This window comes from Eurosta solidaginis, chromosome X, assembly GCF_040869045.1.
Source record: "Eurosta solidaginis isolate ZX-2024a chromosome X, ASM4086904v1, whole genome shotgun sequence".
NCBI lineage: Eukaryota > Metazoa > Arthropoda > Insecta > Diptera > Tephritidae > Eurosta > Eurosta solidaginis.
Window position 1 is genome coordinate 144,402,083 of NC_090324.1, and position 12,544 is coordinate 144,414,626.

Below are 12,544 nucleotides of genomic sequence, written 5' to 3' on the forward strand. Positions count from 1 at the left end.
TAAAATTTATATTTACGATTTATTACTATGGAAGAGTTGATTGATAAATTTAAATATGCAATGGCTTTAAAATATAATGATGCTCTTATTTGTGTAGAGGACGTTAAAGATCATGAATGGTTCCAATAAACGGTACACTATATGACGATGTTGCTTGTTGAATGTTAAAATACTTGGATATACGAATGAAATGTAGGGAGAGGTTAGTGACACTATTTTGTAGATGAAACTTCCTGAGTAATGCTGGATCAATTTTCTACAGCTGTGGTTGTATTTAAAACAGTGACAGTATTGTTTTGATCTGGCATTTATTTTTAAAAATGAGTTTTAGCGTATTTACACTTCTCGTTTTAAGCGTTTTATATTGCGTAACTTAAAAATATGTTGCAATGTGTTGCGAAAAATCACTCAGAAATTAAATTTTTTAATTATTTCACAATTTTTTGTTGCATTTTTAACTATTTTATTATTTCTATCAAAGTTATTTTTGTTTAGTTCCAGCGGTTTTTTTTTTATTCTTTCTTCTATATCACATAACGGTACTCATCCTGTTCGATATTTGTTTTAATTGTTGATTTCTTCACTAGTGTTAACAGATGTACCGCACAAATGTTGAGGGTAGATGGATGCGTATTTCATCCTGTTAATTTCGGTTATTGATTTTTTATTTAAATTTTAATGGTTGTTCTTGTTGTATGAAAATGCACTGAATATACTTTTAAAATTTATATTAAACAGCATTCAAGGATGTGATGATTCGGAGCAGGACCGTGTGTACATTTGCTGAAACCGGTAGATAGCTTGTAATTGGTCCAGGTAACTTTAAACAAATTTTCTTTGGTAGCACGTCACTTAGTTGCACTTTTATTTGCGGTATTTTATTGGTCAATAGCTTTGTGATACGTAAAGCGCGACATTCAGTGATTGTATCACATATAGACTTATATAAACATTTAGGTCCGTTGGTAGAATCGCCAATATATTTGGTGGTTAACCAAATATTTAAATATTTATTTTTTAAAAATATTATGTTATTTATTTGAAGTATAAAATATTATTTTTGTTTATTTTTGAGTTTAGATATTTTCCAACTAATTAGAATTTTCTTTTTTTGAAGTTATTCAAAATTTTAAGTTAACACGAAAACTCAATTAAAATTATTTTAAAAATTAAAGTAAAGAGTACAAAGTAGTTAACACTATACCAGCATCGCGGAGAGAAGTCAACGTGGTCTTTATCCCCAAGGCAGGGAACACCTCCCACTCTTAACCAAATTATTATAGGCCTATAAGCTTATCTTCCTTTTTGCTAAAAGCACTCGAAAGACTCTTAGAGGACTACATCAGGAGGAGGATTGAGCCATCGCTTCTTTCGCAAGCTCAACATGCCTATACTAAGGGTAGGTCAACTGACACGGCCTTGCACTCACTGGTATCCGTTATCGAAAAGTCACTTGACCTCAAGGAATAAACACTGGTGGCATTTCTAGATATAGCGGGTGCCTTCAACAACGTTCTCCCTGAGGCCATCACCTCGGCGCTAGCCGATCTGGGGGTTGACGCGTGCCTGGTGGAGTTTGTATAAAATGTGATTACGCGTAGGCAGATTAAAACTGAGCTAGGTGGATGCGTGATCCGCAGACCGGTCGGCAGAGGCACTCCGCAGGGCGGCGTTCTCTCTCCGCTACTTTGGGTGGTTACCGTCAACCAACTACTACGCCTCATGGAGGCAGAAGGTCACCAAGTGATCGCGTATGCAGATGACATCTGCGTCACCATGCGGGGGAAATTTCCACAAACTCTTTGCAACCTAATGGAAGTACAATTTTAGTTTGTTTATCTGCTGCTCGTATATACCCCCACGATCGGATATACACGTTTATACATGTCATTGCACTGTTATTTGTAGTTTGTACTCGCAATTGCAAAGACCGCCTAGTAGTTCTTGGTGATTTCAATTTATCATCAGTAAATTGGATCAATACCATCGACTAAAATTGTATGACTCCCACTACCCTGCGAGATACATCTCTTCTCCAAATTAATAATAATAATATAAATTATAAAACAAAAATCTTAAACTTAGTATTTACAGATGACTCTGTGGGTATTACTCTAACCCGAACTGCCCCATAATCCCTTCCTGAAGACCCTCTTCATCCTACGCTTGAGATAGTTGTTTGGGCCACCAGCCTAAATATTCGCTACCACCCTAATGCACATTTTTTGGCAATATTATTATTTACCGGTAACGCCCACCCCTGCCGAGCGCTAACTTCAAAGGGGAAAAACTCGACGAAAGTTGGCTATCGGCAGGTGGTGCGCACCTTTTTCGTTTTTAAATCTTTCTTTTCTATTTTAGAACGTTCACGAGCCAGTAGCTATCTCACAGGTGAGTTATCATATTACGTATCTTAGTTTGTGCATATAATTTACGCTATAATCGCACTTTGCTATTGTGATTCTTTTTAATAATTGCGATTTTAACATTAGAATTTGCACTTGGCAATTTTCTGGCAATCAGTCACCAATATTTCGATTTTGAACTGTAATTTAGCCAACAATTTGCGGTCATCATATTATTAATATTTACAACTCATCATTTTGTAATTTGGAATTTCGAAGTGGTTTGTGAATTAATTATCCTATCTCATACAGATCACACTTCAATCCCATTGTTTATAAAGTGAATAAATTTGTGACTACTCGTTTCTAACTCTTTCTTTTATCTCTTTTTTATTTGCGTGCGATCGCGCCCCACGACCTGGGCGCCACATTCCCCCCGCAACATTGGTCCTTCGAGCCGGATGTTCGCCGGAGATCGTACTTACGATCCAACTAAAAATACATACCCCCCTGTGGGTTAGGGGTTAGAATATGCCCACGGTAGGTATACCGGTCGTAAAAGGCGACCATAATACCATGGGTACCCAATCCATGAGTAAGGTGTTTTACTCAAAAGGTAGCAGGGTGGACGCGGTGTATCACCCTGTGGGACCCTAGGCAAGGTCTTTATAAAAACTGCTACCGCGGGAGCAGGAGTAGCCAGTGTGATCTGGTGCACTGCATCGAACGATGCTTTGTACTCAGGTCTCACCTCCTGTCCTGGGATGGCCCCCTTGTGGGAGCATCGCGGTGGCTGTGGTTTCAAATAGAGTTCACTTATGACACACGCTCTGAGTAGACTTGTTTTCTCTTGGGGACCCAGACCCAAGGGAATTCGGTCTCATGCTTGCCACGGCGGTCCCAATTTCATTGAGAAGCTGACCCTGAGGGGCAGATGATAGGTTGGTCACATCCCTTAAATTGTGACAAAATGCTGAAAAATAGTTGACGAAAGATGGTGTAAGAGCGCATGTCTATCGTCAGCCAAAAAACAATCGATAATTGTACGAGTGGGCCGGTGCTCATCTCGTCTTTTGAGATGTTTGAGGCTGCTTTAGACTGCGTAAGCGAATAGGAGGCGTTCGCTGTGTGGATGGCCACACCCTATATGTGGCAAGATTTGACGTTGTCAAATCACTGCAGTGTGGCGGACTGCAATGCAAAGATGTTGCTGGGGCAGGTACTCGGTACTTACAGGTCTGTGAGCGGAAAAGGTTGGCCACATCCCTTAATTGTGGTAGGAGTGTATTTGGAGGCAAATCGGTGCATAATTGTTGTGTAATTGAGTGGAAATTGGAGCGAAATTAGTAGCGAAAATGGAAGCCAATAGTAGACAATATGGCACACAATGTTTGTCAACGTAGTGTGGCCTCAAGCGATGTCGAGGGGAATTGTTGAGGCGGGCACTCGGCACTCACAGGTCTGTGTGCGGAAAAGGTTGGTCACATCCCTTGATTTAAATTGTGATGGTGTTTGGTGTTGAATACGGAGCTTAATTGGATGCCAAGCTCACTTTGTTTGTCAACGTAGTGCGGCCCTTTAAGCAACATCTAAGCAAAACCAAGCGCCGCCGTTAAATATCTCAATCTGGTTAACTTGTTAACCAGATACCGAGATATCAAAATCAATGAAAGAGGGACCTTGAGGCAAGCACGGAACTCGCGGTGGAGTTGCCGTGCAACCGGGTGCCATTACCCGAAAATGGAAGAGGAGGATGGATAGTCCTCCTCGGCCAAACCAAGGCTGGTTGACTTGAACACCCCAGCTCACCGCATTGGTACCAACTTGTTGGGCCGAAGATCAACGGACATTGATCTGTGTTTTACACCGGAGGTAAATTTTCACGACAGGGACTCCCGTAATACACGTTCTTTCGTCTATACATACATACATACGATCCAACTATACATACATACATACATTCGATGGGAAAAACTCAAGGCGCTGCATCAAACCTTCTGCAAACGGTGGAAAACGGAGTATCTCATCGAATTGCAGAAGCGCGTTAAGTGGAAGCATCCACAATCAAACCTTAATCAGGGAGACCTAGTCGTCATTAAGGAGGATAATCTGCCCCCTAATGAATGGAGACTAGGTCGGATAGCCAACCTTCATTATGGCCCCGATAACCGAGTTCGAGTCGTCGAACTGGATACGGCAAGGGGACAAACCACCAGACCAATCACGAAATTGGTCCTACTACCACCCCCCAGTGAGGGTGTGGAAGATCTGTAACTCCCAACCGTTCTAACAAACTCCGTAACCCAGCTCTCGTTCACCCCGAACGAGGCCAACAAATCCCATAACCCAGCTCTCGTTCACCCCGAACGAAGCCAACAAACCACTTAACCCCGCTCTCTTTCACCCCGAACGAGGCCAACAGAACCCTACTGCAGATCCACTATCTGCCAAGGCATACCAGTGAATCAATAATCACAATTTTGTCTTAAAACATCTAATATTTTATTACCGTAAGGTAATATCGTTTAACATCATACCTTTTAAATCTGTTTGCGTATCAAACTCCGTTATTTTTGCGCAGGTTCTGCCATCCTCCGTTAGGTGTGCGCAGGTTCTGCAGGTTCCTGTGGTTTTTTGGCTGTAGTAGCATTTGAAGCAGCTGTTTTTGTTAAACGTTGTTTCACCTTTAAATTAACGGATTTGAAATTAAGGTGATTTAACTATCGTTACTGCCTACTTACCATCATAAATTGATTCCAATCAACGGGTTGCTGTCCAATATAGGCTGTATAGTTTGACCACCAAAGATTTGCATGTCCATTGCGTAAGCGCTTCCATTATATCCAAATCTCGATACCTCATTATGCCCAAACTAGTTAAAATGGATCCGACAACAGCATACCTTTCAACGTTTTATTTAGGCCACTAATTGTAGGGTATTCCTTCTCTTCGTGAACGCTTGCCTGAAACGGGCATTTATAATAACTATGTTCAAAGAATTATTAAAATTAATTTCTTTTTGACTATTTTAATGCTAATTTGTCGCATTTAATTTCAGCTCAAGAGTTCTCGCTCAATTTGCTTTTGTTAATCACCTTTGATTTAGCAGCTAATTTGTGCTGTTTGCCTTTGCTTGGAGCCTTATCAGCTTTGCTGTTCTTAAATGGTTTTGATTTTTTACGCTTGAATTGCAAAGCATCCACACTTTTAAATCGTGTATCTTGTATTAATTCTGGCTCCTTCTCGGCCCATTCCTTTTGACGCTGCTTTCGTAATTGACGAGCTGCACGTATTTTATCTCGTTGCTTTTTGAGAAAAGCTTGCTCCATTGCGTCTGGATCTTTACCCTCTAATATCCATTGCTTGCGCCTATAATTTTGCGCACGTTCATCGAAATCGTTGTTATCTAATTTTATTTCGGATTCACGGCGTGTTACATTTACTTGCATAAAAATGCGCTCCACCATGCGTTGATTGATTGGATGCTCTGTTAATTTCGTATTAATTGCTGCTTCAATTTCTCCCAGTAATTCCAGGTCATGTGGAAATCTAAAAATAGAAATCGCAATTCCTTTGCGCCCTGCACGTGCAGTGCGACCAACACGATGTATATATTCTTTGGGTGTACGTGGTAGGCGATGATTCATAACTAATTGTACACTAGGTATATCCAAGCCACGTGCAGCCACATCTGTGGCGATGAGAGTACGCACATGATTGGATTTAAAACGATTTAATGAGGCAACAAGTTCCTTTTGTCGCATAAAACCATGTAAGCAAGCATTCTCAATGCCCATATTATTAAGAGTCAGAGAGAGGAGCTGACAGTACTTCTTTGTAGTAGTGAAAATTATAACATTTGCATTATGGTACTCTTCATGAAATTTGCGCAACGCTTCCATTAATACCATATCACGATCATAATCTGCGCACAACAAATAACGCTGGTCAAGTGTTTCCACTGTTGCTACTGCAGAATCATCTGACCATTCAAAGCAATATTTTGCTATGGGAAATATACTAGATTCGTTAATGAAATCCTTCATTGTCGCCGAGAAGAATACATTTTGCCTCTCTTTCGGCAGACAACGTTCAATTATTGCTAATATTTCATCAAAATCACCATTTAACATACGATCTGCTTCATCCACTACTAAATATTTGAGATTATCAAACGAAAATGTATCACAACCAGTTAGGTGATCTGCTAACCGCCCTGACATTGCAACAACAATGTGAGGACGTTGCATAAGTTTTTGGCTTTCGATCATTTGATTACTGATCAGATGCGACGCAGACGCGCACCCCCATCGGTTGACCGTCAACAAGAAATTGTTCCGAAATCTGATAAGCAAGTTCATGCGTCGGTATAAGCACTAGTGCGAAATGACTTGTCGGTTCTTCGCTAAGTTTTTCAAGTATGGGTAATGCAAATGCGAATGTTTTACCAGCTCCCGTTTTGGCTGCTCCAATGCAGTCTCTACCCTCAAGTATGACTGGAATACAATTTTGTTGTATGGGAGTTGCAGTTTTGAAGCCCAATTTTTTTAACTGCTTTGTTAGCCATGGCCTCAGCCCCAAGGTGGCAAAAGGACTAGTATCCTTTTTTAACATTTTTAAAATTAAATGTTATTTAGTAAAGAAGTAAACAAACTTGCCTACGATTCAACAGCTGAGAATGCAGACCCTTCAGAGTTTTTATTTAGCACCGCTTGTATATCAGCACAAACTTTCGCTGCCGGCACAGAATCCTGAACGTTTAGGGTGCCCATTGCATATAATACATCAGCACACTGCTTTAAATCCAGCTGATCTGTTGTACTACTTATATTGAAAACAAGCGAGCGCAAAAGTGTTGTGCTACGTCGTTTTACGTTGCGCCAAAGTGCTCATCACTTTTACCATTTGTGTCGAACTTATGCTAGCAATTAACTTAGCTGCTTCGTCATCTCCAGCAACCCCCAGCACAGTATTGAGATCATCTGTGCGAAACCCTGATATACGCTTCGAGTTATTTGTGTCATTGGTCGCAGCGCCAGCCCTATTTGCCCCTGTACGCCCTAAAACACGACAGATGCGCAAGAAGCGTGCATCATTTTCAAATTCATTGATTTTTGCACGAGGCATTGAACCCCATTCAGCTAATATTGAAACTATTTTTAACGCATGTTTGCGTGAAAGTGGTCCATTTCCATTTGTGCCCTGCAAAAATTTGTTATTTCCTCGTATTGCTCTTTAGCTTGGCTCTCTTTTACCAAATCAATTTTGTTTTGCAAAACTAAGATTTGTTGGAGATTCATCATCTCAATAGCAGCAAAATTCTCAGGAGTCGATTCCTCTTCTTCGCTACTAGTGCTACTACTTTCTTCAGCGACTGAATCGCCTGCGGAGTCGTAAGAGGATGATGATGAAGAGGTTAATCCGCAATGTGGAACAGGGGTTGGGTCCGCAATGACTAAACCTCGTATTCCAATTACTTAATAAAGTTTTGTCGCTTTCCGACTTGTCTGGGATGTCCAGTTATGTCATTGCTGACTCTGTGTTTGCCATAACTGAAGAAGTTTGGAAATCCCACGCAATCGCTTTCATTGTATCCAACTTTTCATTAATCTGTATCTGAAATGAAACAAAAAGAGTGCCTGAAATGAAATAAAAGAATAAAATTAGTAAATTTATAAAAATATAAAAAAGGAACGGTACCTGCATACTTACCCATCACACAAGTTTTTCTTCATAGTGAAAATTCATTCAAAATGTATCTATACTCATTTCCATGAATGAATGTCATTTTGAATGAACGAAACAAGGGTGCCACTCGATGCCTTTTTTTACGCAGTAAGCACATTGCGCGCGATCCAAAGGGTATCACAACTCGGATCCATGAGATCCAACACACCCGAGCGTTAGCATGTGAACAAAAATCAGAATACATATATAATCGCGAAAATATAGACCTAAACAAGAAGGCGCTCTCTGGTTTGTATCATGGGCTTCCTTTTATCAAAACAAAAAAAAAACATGAAAAAAAAACAAGCAAAATAGGTATTTTCCTTAAATCAGTTTCCATTATTATTTTTATTAGGACAAGTTAAGTTTTCTTCTAAACTCCAACTTAGTTTAGACTGTTTCGTGAACTATAAAGAAATAACTTCGAATTTTAAGACCGTAAAATTTCCAAGCCTTTCAACGTTGTTTAGTAGCGTACACTTAACGGTGGAAGAGCTAATGGGAGATTTCAATACAATCTTTAAGATTGATAAAATAATTAAAGGAAGGGTCAGAATGTTTTTACGAAATAGTAATTCAACAAAATCAACGTTATGGGAAAACCCAAAACAAAAAAAAAAATGAAAATTTCCAGAAATAATTATCAGCGTTGATGTCGCGTCAAGACTCAGACGCGAGCTGTCCCTAAATGATTGCATGACATGACCATTATGTACATTACACTGCAATGGGCAGCACCGCACAGCTGTCTCATTCCAACGATTGGAAGCGTTAGCAGCTGACAGCTCTACAAATTACCACACTCGATAGTGTAGTCTATTTCCGCCAGGATGTGTTGAATTCAACAAACACATCACAAGTTGTGAGAATTCACATAACATGGCCCAAATCAACACAAAGAGTGTTCCCAGACAGCGAATAAAGGCCTCTTTACATCAGTCGCACATTTTATCTGCACGACGTCATTTCACAGTCATTCATAGGTTATATTCATAGTCACATTTGCATGGGAGTGGGTAAGTTTTGTGACCAAATTTTTGGAAGGCAATTACAAGGAGCCGTGACAACGCACGAGTTTACCGTGATGTACCGTATATTTTCGCGTATTGCCTGCCTTAGGCAAACACCAAAAAATATAGTTTGCCCTAAGTCTATATTTAATAATTCTTAATCTTACTATTGGTGGCTTTCAATATCAGCAATTTCATTCTGATGAAACTATTTTCAAAACGAAAGGTCATTTTAGGCGTATGTCAATCAAAGTTTACTAAACCTAACAGTGGGTTCAACCACTACACGTCACTACCTCGGCAGAATAACCTAACCAGATTATTCATCCCAAATGAACCCTTATCCCGAGTACGCCAACCAATAGGTCAGCCAGAATCGACCCCGGGTCTCCGGCAATTAGCCACCCAACCAACCTATGCAGCGATATTACTAAACGCTACCATTTCCAGACATGCCTAGATTTGCATTCAAACGCTCCAAAACCGAGGCACGCCCAAATGCGTTCACCATCGCTTGCCGTCTGTGCACCAAACCGCACGGAGTGCGATTGTGCCCAATTTACCGTGGTATGTCGACTGAGGAGCGACTACGTGCAATACTCATGCACCGCTATTGTCCCAACTGCCTATCCCCGTTCCACCGCCTGGAAATCTGCCCCAGTCAAGACCGATGCCGACGTTGCAGTAAACCACATCACACGACGCTACATATGGACGAGGATCAGCCGTCGCCACCTCAAAGCAAGCACAACGACGACGATGCGAGCTCGGATGGGGTCCTCTCCATCCATGTCACGGAGCAAACTAAATCATGGGCCCAGCAAGTCGAGGAAGAAGAGAGGCTGGCCAATGCAGCAGAGGTAGCCCAATCGGGCAGCTTGGAAACGCCGTGATTCCGGCCCCCATTACGTCATGAGAGACCCGAGAACCGCTCGCCTATGCACGGCGCTTTCGCGCGCTTACAAATCGGGGATGGCGCGGAGACACGTCCTTTCCGCCCATCGCACCGCCCTACTGGTAACCAGCGTGACGACGCGGAACCGCGTCCGTCCCGCTCGTCACGACAGTTCACTGGGAGGGCGGCCCCTAATAAGATGCGCAACAACCATCGAGCTCTCGTGAGGCAACAACAAACCCCCACTGGCTTCAGGAGTGGTAGACTCCGGGACAATTTAGCGGCACCGACTATAACTCGAGCATTGATCGCCATCGCGCCGACAGCCATAGTCCGAATTGAGGCAGGAGGCCGTTTACACCTGGTCCGCGCCCTGTTAGATGCCTGCGCTCCCACCAGCATTATCGATGCCAATCTGTGCAAGGATCTACACCTGGAGCGTAACAATACCGCACGTCTTTCGAGGTGCACCGTCGTTCTTCGAGGGAAGTATGGGGTAGCGGGAAAGATCACGACCCAAGCCACCGTAATATCGAACTATGCCAGGTAAAACCCCACGGCAAATCTGGACCCGTCGGTAGCGGCCCCATTCCAGTTCATGAAGCTGGCCGATCCGACATTTTACCGATCGTCCCCAGTGTTGCTCACTTTGGGCGCCGACGTCTACGCCAGTATTATGGTCGGAGGCACACCCACGTCAACTGTCGGCGGGCTCCTCACCCAAGCCACAATTTTCGGCCTCGTCGTGTCCGGAGCCCACCCCCTATAAAAAACTTTAATTATACCACAAGGTGCATTTTAAACCAAGCAACCCCACGTACTTGAATACTAACGCTTTTCTTTTTCATCCACAGTTCAGCGAGGATGCATTACTGCGAGCACGGATGTTCGCCGGAGATCGTACTTACGATCCAACTATACATACATATCATAGTTTTAATTTATTTAGTTTATCCTGCCTTGGGAAGGTTGCTGGCGTACTCACCAGTTTTTTTTTTTTGTTTTGCTCTTTCGAGTTGCTCGCCGTAAGGGGGCCGACATGTTTAGGCCACCAGCCTAAATATTCGCTACCACCCTAATGCACATTTTTTGGCAATATTATTATTTACCGGCAACGGCCCACCCCTGCCGAGCGCTAACTTCAAAGGGGAAAAACTCGACGAAAGTTGGCATTGGTTGGCTATCGGCAGGTGGTGCGGACCTTTTTCGTTTTTAAATCTTTCTTTTCTATTTTGGAACGTTCACGAGCCAGCAGCTATCTCACAGGTGAGTTATCATATTACGTATCTTTTCACAGTTTGTGCATATAATTTACGCTATAATCGCACTTTGCTATTGTGATTCTTTTTAATAATTGCGATTTTAACATTAGAATTTGCACTTGGCAATTGTCTGGCAATCAGCCACCAATATTTCGATTTTGAACTGTAATTTAGCTAACAATTTGCGGTCATCATATTATTAATATTTACAACTCATCATTTTGTAATTTGGAATTTCGAAGTGGTTTGTGAATTAATTATCCTATCTCATACAGATAACACTTCAATCCCATTGTTTATAAAGTGAATAAATTTGTGACTACTCGTTTCTAACTCTTTCTTTTATCTCTTTTTTATTTGCGTGCGATCGCGCCCCACGACCTGGGCGCCACATTCCCCCCGCAACAATAGTACTGGATGTTGTTCAACCTGTGATGCTCGATGTTTCTAAGCCGAATTCCCGACCCCGTTCGAGATGTTTTTCAAAAACGAATTTTAGTGAGCTCAATAAATTGATTTCTGCCCATGACTGGTCGAGTTTTTATGCGTGTACAGACGTTGAAACACCGACTTTCTTGTTTTATAGCTCTCTTGATGCTTTCTTTGAAAGCTGTATCCCTCTTCGTTATTCCAGTACCACCACGGGTAAACCACCTTGGTTCTCAAGGCAACTATTAAGACTTGATAATATTAAATCTAGACTCTATAAGCGTTTCAAAAGATCTGGTAAAGCTATTGATTTTTCTAAATATTTAGTGGCGCGCTCCAATTTTCATCGTCTTAACCAGCAGTGTTATAAAGGTTACTTATCGTGCTGCAAATTCCAATTTACTAATAATCCGAAACGTTTCTACAGATTTGTTAATTCCAAAAGAAAAACTTCTGGTTTCCCATATACTTTTATTTATGGGTCCAAAAACGCAAATTCTGATCACGAAATCGCAGATTTTATTTGCTGAATTCTTTAAAGCAACCTATTCATCCCAATGTGTCCAGTCTAATGTTTATCCATATTGCTTGGAAACTTCTAATAATATTTTAAACCCATTTATTGATAAAGATACTGTTCTTAATAATCTTCTTGCATTTAAACCGATATCTTCACCGGGTCCAGATGGTGCTCCTGGTTGTGTACTTAAGTACTCTGCTGTCAGCTTAGCTGAGCCTAACTTTAAATTATTTAAACTGTCTCTGGAATCCGCATGTTGTTGTTGTTGTTGTAGCGATAAGGTTGCTCCCCGAAGGCTTTGGGGAGTGTTATCGATGTGATGGTCCTTTGCCGGATACAGATCCGGTACGCTCCGG

The 12,544-nt window shown here is 41.6% G+C and overlaps 1 protein-coding gene and 1 pseudogene across 8 annotated transcripts in view; one reads left to right on the plus strand and one right to left on the minus strand.

Annotated features, from left to right (window-relative positions):
• LOC137235448 (eukaryotic translation initiation factor 4 gamma 3-like) overlaps positions 1–12,544 on the plus strand; it is a 925,455-nt gene that overhangs the window by 798,017 nt on the left and 114,894 nt on the right. The gene's annotated exons all lie outside the window — the stretch shown is intronic.
• LOC137234702 (probable ATP-dependent RNA helicase Dbp45A) lies at positions 4,943–6,959 on the minus strand (annotated as a pseudogene).